Source organism: Alligator sinensis, unplaced genomic scaffold (assembly GCF_000455745.1).
Source record: "Alligator sinensis unplaced genomic scaffold, ASM45574v1 scaffold1822_1, whole genome shotgun sequence".
In the NCBI taxonomy this organism is placed as follows: domain Eukaryota; kingdom Metazoa; phylum Chordata; order Crocodylia; family Alligatoridae; genus Alligator; species Alligator sinensis.
The window spans coordinates 75,344-83,096 of NW_005843456.1; the positions used below are offsets into that span (position 1 = coordinate 75,344).

Sequence of the window (7,753 nt, forward strand, 5' to 3'; positions counted from 1 at the left end):
AACACCAAGCTCAGGGTTATAGTAAATACACTGGAGGGTAGGGCTAGGATTCAGAGTTACCTAGACAAATTGAGTTAATCACCTGTCTGCCTATCAGTGTAGTAGGGTACAGGCAGGCTGGGTACCTGAATCTACTCTTTGCTATTTCCCAGCATAGCAGTTCTGACCCAGGGATCTATTTATAGGTTGGTTGTAGGGGCTAGTCACAATAAGATGACTGACTTGTGAAGTATACCTCTCCTGCTGTGTACTCCCTCCTCCCCTGCCATGCCTCTCTAGTGTGCCATCTCAACCTGCCAACTCACTTGGAACATGCTTTTGGAGTGGTTCACCTGCTGAGGTCTGTGTAGCTGATTGTAGTTCTTCTCGCATGAGCTATGGGTGCAACAGGTATCTCCCTCATAACTGGTATGTCCCCCAACACATATCTAGGTGGGTTTTTTGGGAGTTTGTCCTCTGGGGCAAAGGAGGAATCTTGGAGTGGATGGATGGAGGCCGGGGGAAGGCAAGAAGCAAAGGGAAAATGTGGCAGAGTTTGAAAGGATATTGGCCCTTTAAGAAACTTGTAGAAGTGGAATTACGTTGGTCGGACAAAATTAGCTGTGGACACTGGATTAGAATCCAGGCTCAAAACAGTCAGACTGTAGATTTGTCTCCAGGTTTTACACCTCTGTTTTAGTTTATTGTATTAATACAACATAACTTGCTCCTGAAAACTGAACCCACAAACACCAAAACAGATGCTGGGGGTCCTCCTGAGCATGTGCACTTTGCCTAGCAGCAGAATCTGTGATTCTGAGCAGATGCTTGTTGATGGCAACAGCAATCCAGGTCTAGGGCAGCCCTTTCTCTCCTGCTACAAAAGAAAACATGCCTTTTCTTCTACCAAAGGAAGGGAGCCCTCATAAGTCTCTTGAACAATGACTAAATGCAAGGCTGTACACCTGCTAGAAAAGAGGAAGCACCCTTGATATACCATGGGATGAGATTGAGGGAAATCTTTCAAAAATTTAGGGAATCTGGTGTCTTCCTTCCTGCTGCAACTGGGAAACTGAAGGGAAACTGAAGGGAAACTGGGAAACAGAAGGGGAGAACTATGATTTAGGGCTGTGTGTGGATGCTGCTGTGCAGGCCCTGCCTTCCATTGGCAGTGTCTGAGCTGTGCCTTTTCTTCTATGTGTTTTTTTTGCATGGACTTTTTGCCAGCTGGTTTCACTTACTATACATGGGGTGCTGGGTAAGCATGACCAGAGTCAAGTGTTGGGGTATGTGTATTCATCCTGTCTGCTGAATGACATGGAGATACCACTGAGATCTCCCCAGATGAGTCTGATAGGTGCCGATTTCTTTGAACAGTCTGATGTAATGATGCCCAGCTAAGGTGGCCATCATAGAGGACATTCTGGTTTTTTGCTACCCTGATGCCTGTATGTCCTCTATTTTTCTCTTCAGGAGAAAAATATAGGACATAAAGGCATCCAGTCTCATATCAAGAGAGTAAAGAGGATGCCCGGATTATCTTCTATGATGGCCACCTATGCCCAGCTAGGGTTGAGCTAGTCCCAGGACCTGGCTGGAGGTAGTCAGGCAGTCAGACTGAATCATGGCCTAGGAAGAAGCTCTACTCAGTTTGACTACCCATGATTCAGCTTTCCTGGTCTCCCTCACCCTCACCTTTCACACCTTTTGAACAGCAGTACAGGTGGTCTTGAGCATTTTGTAGAAGCAACTTCCTTTATGACCTAAAGCTCCCTATAAGACCACCCATTGCTTGCTTGTCCACTGGTGTGTACAGGTCTCCTATGAGTATCTCGTTTTCAAAGATGCAACTTTCTGAAGATCCCAGAAGTGTCTCTGGGCTTGGACTGTGTACCCTGTGGGCAGGTTGCATTCTAGATCACCCAGCAGCAACAGAGAAGTGATCAATTATCTTCTATGGTATGGAATTTCTGGCATGCAAAGAAGAAGAAATACAGGCTAGCAGGGCAGGGCTAAGCACCTGACTCATGAGGAGGCCTCTGGGTAAGGGTCATTTGGATTGCAAGTTTGGACTTAGTTGCCTAAAGTTAGCAGGGTGGATTTTTAAGTGCCAACATCCTTTTTTGGACAGGACCTAGAGAGAGTAATACAACTTGCTCATGGTCATTTTGGCACTTACCAATGGAGTTGGGGACCAGTCCCCAGTCCCTGAATGCCAAGACTGGTCCCAGCATCATGACCAGACCACTGTTCTTACTGCAAACAGAAAAATGTTTGAAACCAAGCTGAGTAGCTTAGATGTACCCAATGTTAATCAAACTCACTTTTTTGAGCAACCCATTGCAAGGCTTCATACACAGCCTGACTTACTAAACTAGATTGAATTTTTTAAAGCCCAGCTTGGGGGGCACAGGCAGATCCCCTTTTTCTCATTATACTTTTCTGACCACCAAAGAGGACATTATCATAAAAAAGGAAGGCAACATGTAGCAGTATTTTTTGCATTTTTAATTGAAAAAAAAAAAAAAACCACCGTGGAATAAATATTTTAATCAAAGCAGTAAAGAAGTTATTAACAATATCAGTGTTCTAATTTTTCTATACAGTGAATAAAATTATATGTTTAGAAAGCAAAATTATTACAGTTGGTTGGTGAAAGGAAAAAATAACAGAATAAAATAAAATATAAAGGGAAACAGTCACTTTGGTGTCAATGTACAGTAAACTGACTGAAAAGAATGGCTCATAGGTTATAGTATAATTATATTTTTTGGCAAAGACCCTTAGCTGGAGTATATCACAACATGGGCTTAAAAAGCAGTTGAATGGGGAAAGCACAATTAATTTGAAGGAAAGGTAGGTAAAGAAAAGGAAAAGTGGGGGGGAGAGAAAAATAAAAGAAACTTGAAACTGGAAAAGGTAGAAAATAAGTTAAAAGTAAAAGAGAGAACAGGCAAAAAGTAGGATAAAAAGAAGTAAAAACATGGCAGCATGGGAGAATAAAGACAGGAAAAATGAGGCAAGAAGAGAGGATTAAAAAGAAAGTAACGGAAAACTTTCCATTCAAATCTAGCTGCATTTTGGCCCTTTCTTCTGATCTCTTTGAAGTGAATCCAAGACAGATCTTAAGCATGAAGCCTGCACCTCTCTATGGCTCCAAAACACAGTTCTCCCACTGTCAGATGGATGCAGATGCCATATGATTGTTCTCACTGGATCTGCAGGTCCTCCCCTCTGACACTTTGATCCTGGATAGTTATGCCTAAGCACAGCTTTCTTAAACACAATAGATGGTCTAATCTTAACTTGGGGAAAGGGTAAAGAAGGGGAAAAAATATTTTAAAGCATCAGAAAATAAAGCCTGATGCCCAAAATTTTTAACATAAATCTTTCATATCTTTTGAAAACAAATCATCCATTGAGAAGTTCTGTCCCTGCTTTCATTTCCATTTAAAAAAAAGTTTCTTTGTTCTTTAGTGAGGTTGCCTCTTACATTTTGTGCCTGTGCATGTCCTCAAAGGAGGGGGAGATTCCATTCCCCTTGGTGAATGAATACCACATGCACTATTTTCAATACTCAGGAAAATATACTGATTGTAAGTTACTCACAAATTATTTCAAGGATCTCTTTCTTGATATCAGCCTTCTCAAGGCCTGCTTTACCTCCTTATTCCTCAAGCTATAGATTAAAGGGTTCATCATTGGTGACATCACAGAGTAGAAGAGAGAAAGCAGTCTGTTGGAATTGTGGGAATGGCTGGATTTGGGCATCAGATAAGTCACTATGGCAGGAACATAAAATAAAGTGACCACAAGGAGGTGGGAGAAGCAGGTGAAAAAGGTTTTTTTCCTGCCCTCAGCAGAAGGCATGTTGAAGATGGTATGGAGGATCCAGGCATAGGACACAAGTATAAGTAAGAAAGGCACCATGATGAAGACAACAGCAATGATATAGATATGAACTTCAATCCTGAAAGTATCCACACAGGCCAACTTCAGTACTGGGAGCTGGTCACAGAAAAAGTGGTTTATGATATTGGGGCCACAGAAAGGTAGAGTGAATATGAAAGTCATCTGCCATACATTCACCAACACTCCCAAGAACCAGCATGCACCTGATAGCTGGAGGCAGACGGTGTGACTTACCATGGCTGTGTACCTGAGAGGATGACAAACAGCCACATATCAGTCATATGCCATAGCAGCCAGCAGGCAACATTCTGTGATTCCCATTAGGCCAAAAAAGTACATCTGCATGGCACAACCCACAAAAGAGATACTCCTGTCATGTGCAAAGGAGTCCACCAGGAACTTTGGAATGGTGGAAGAGGTGTAAGCAATTTCCAGAAAGGACAAGTTCCTCAGGAAGAAGTACATGGGGGAGTGAAGGGCTGGGTCAACTACACTGATCATGATGATGAGGAGGTTTCCCACCAATGTGGAAATGTACATAAGCAACACCAGAATGAAAAGGACAATTTGGACCTCCAAGGCATTGGAGAAAGGCTCGAAGAAGAAGTATGTCACAGCCATGTAGTTCCCACTTGCCACTGCTCCCCTTGTAATCTCCATCTGGAAAAACAAGAAAATCATGCTTTTTATTGTTAATCTGGATGAATAAGGGGAAAACAAGAAATGCACTTATGGCGCTACTGTCTATTACACTGGACCTTTTTCTGCACATTTTCATAACTATTATCATTTATGTGTATCTGTGGTTTTTAACTCCAGGTTATATTTTGTATGGTTTTATAATTAGCGGGGCATAAATACTGAATACAAACAGAAACTACAAAGATCTTTTGCTAGTTCACAGTGAATCCAAACAAGCCATTCAAACCCACTGCACCCAAAGCACAGACCCTGCTTATCCTCTCCCAAAAGATTTAAAAATCATATTCAAAGAAGGATGTATGTTAGGCAGCATTACAGGAACAGTTTCTCTTTAGTTAACACTTCCTTTTCAGCACCACAGGAAATTATGATCCCATATCAAAGTTTAATATGCGTGATGTTACTCTACATTACCCAGCTTTAATTCAATGACATATATTGGTCCATAGTACGATTCTTACTAATTTCCATGTATTAGACTGAAAGCCTGACCAAGTGTGAGAATTTAAGCTGTCCATTTATCTAGCATTTTCCTGCAGCACTCATTAGTTTGTAATCATCAGTTCACTACTTTCTTCAGACATAGAACTAGCCTAAATTCAGTGGAGATTGCTACGTAGTTCCCATATCTTATACTAAGGAGATCACCTCTAAATGGTAATTGATGGTATTAGTCCACAGAAATCACATTCTAAAACAAAAGAACACTCACCAGGATGCTCAGCTTTCTTCTTTAGCTTGCACCCTTTGCATTGATCTTTATTAATACTAAATAGATATAAAATGATTTTATATCTGATTTCTGTACTCATTTCACTAAAGCAGACATTTTGCACCCAGTCTGCACTTAAATAGACCAGATGGAATTGACTGCATAAGTTGGACTAACATTTAGAGAAAAACTAGATATTGAAAACATTCTATTATAATCATGGTTTAAAACTCACCTGTGCTTCAGAGAAGAGTGTACTGAGTGAACAAAGAAGCCACACCTTGATTTATGAGTATGTAAGTTCTTTTGTACCTCCACTGGGACTGACTCTCTCATGTATTGGCTCTTTGAAAACATTTTTTCCCCCCGATTTCTCTCTGTCTGTATATCCATGTTTCTCTGTCTCTCTTTTTCAACATTTTAGATAATGTAGGCCTTAATATTCAGATAAGTTTCCAAGCAGAGCCTTAGCCACAGCTAATTTAAAAATGTCTATTGAATCTTTTTTTTCAGTAGCAAATCTGGTGTTCAACAAAGCCAAACCACTGAGAGAAAGCCTTTGCTTTCTCTCAGAGGTCTGGAGAGCAGGTCATAGGAGGAGAGGCTGAAAGACTTGGGACTGTTCAGCCTAGAGAACTCAGAGGAGAGTTAGTGGCAGCCTTTAAGTATATTAGGGGTGTGCATCAGGGCCTGGAGAAGTATCTGTTCACCAAGGCACCTTGTGGGAAGACAAGAAACAATGGGCACAGACTGATAGATAACTTCAGATTGGACACAAAGCAAAACAACTTTACATTTCAAGTGCCAAGTATCTGGAACAGGCTCCCCACAGAAGTGGAACAGTCCCTCACCCTAGTGATCTTCAAAAAGGATCCTGATGCCCACCTGGCTGGGGTCATCTGACCACAGCATTTTTTCCTGCCCAAGTGAAGGGAGGCCTGGACCCAAAGATCTTGTAAGGTCCCTTCCAGCCCCTAACATCTATAAAACAATGAAACTATGAAGAGAAGTAAGAAGCTAAAAAAAAGTTCTGCTAAAATTCTCAGTTCTCAGTTCTCTGCCACAAATATTTCGTTTGCACCAAAGCATTTTCCGTATTTAGTTCTCCAGTGCTCACAATTTGCTTTCTGATTTTCATTTTTCTTAAGAACAATGTTTTCTGCTCAAACTTTTCTTTGCAAATCACCATACGTTTCTGAGCAGCCTTACCTTGAAAACTATTGCAATATTCTGTGTCCAAGCTTCTGTAAATCATAAAGGAATTTATTGGGGTAAGTGAATGTGATTGCCATCAGGAACCCCCTTAATGTCAATTAATCAAATTCTAAGCCTACTTATTGTAATATTTCTCCAAAGAACTAAATGAAATTTATACAATGTTGATGTTGCTATTAGGGAAAGGCTTCTGAAACATTTAGTGGTGGCCTAGTCTGTTACCACTGTCTTCAATAATACTGTGGTAGGGCAAATAGAAGTGAAATTCAGAAAAGAGTTTGGATGCTTAAAAGTGGATGCAGATGGACTTAGACTTTTAAATCTAAATAATTTACTCACAACCATTTCCTTTAACCCTTATAGGGAGTCATTCCATTTGGCTTATTGGGTATCTAAGTGGACTTAGGCACTCTGTTCCCACTGTTCAATGCTGAACATACATTAATGCATCTAGTTTTGTACTGCACTGCCCTCCGACCCTTAAAATTCAATTACATAAAATTCGTACATATGCTTGATTATGGGCCCTATGCAATTGTTATGCTCACACAGCAACACACATACACTGATATTATTTTTGGCAGTCAGTGACACTTTCATTCAAAAATAGTGATAGTGTGGTGCTGACAGTGCCAGTTTTTCCATAATGCTCATTGGTTGGATCACTTCTCCAAGCAGTGAGATATCTCTATGGGCCAACGAGAGGCAAAGCGCTGCTCGACCTGGTACTGGCTACTGGGGATGACCTAGTCGGCGACCTAGTGATCGATGGGAAGCTGGGTGACAGCGACCACGAGCTGATCACCTTCACCATCCGCCGAAAAGCTGGCAAGTCGGTCAGCAACACGCAAGTCCTTGACTTCAGGAAAGACAACTTTGACAAGCTCAGGAGGCTTGTCAGTAAGGCCCTAAGGGACCGTGACCACAGGGAGAAGGGAGTTCAAGAGGAGTGGTTGCTCCTCAAGGGAGCGATCCTCAATGCACAAACTAAGTCTATTCCATCTCGGAGGAAAGGCAGCAAGAGGGCACAGCAGCCCCCCTGGCTCTCCAGGGACCTAGCAGACCTCCTGAGGCTAAAAAGAAAGGCCTACAAAGGGTGGAGGATGGGAGTCACCTCCAAGGAGGATTATTCTGCACTGGTCCGGTCCTGTAGGGAGCAGACCAGGAAAGCCAAGGCTGCAACTGAACTCCAACTAGCTTTGAGCATCAAGGACAATAAAAAGTCCTTTTTCA

The 7,753-nt window shown here is 41.8% G+C and overlaps 1 pseudogene; it reads right to left on the bottom strand.

Annotated features, from left to right (window-relative positions):
* Window positions 1-3,591: 3,591 nt before the first annotated feature.
* On the bottom strand, window positions 3,592-4,512 carry LOC106723272 (annotated as a pseudogene).
* Window positions 4,513-7,753: the final 3,241 nt, after the last annotated feature.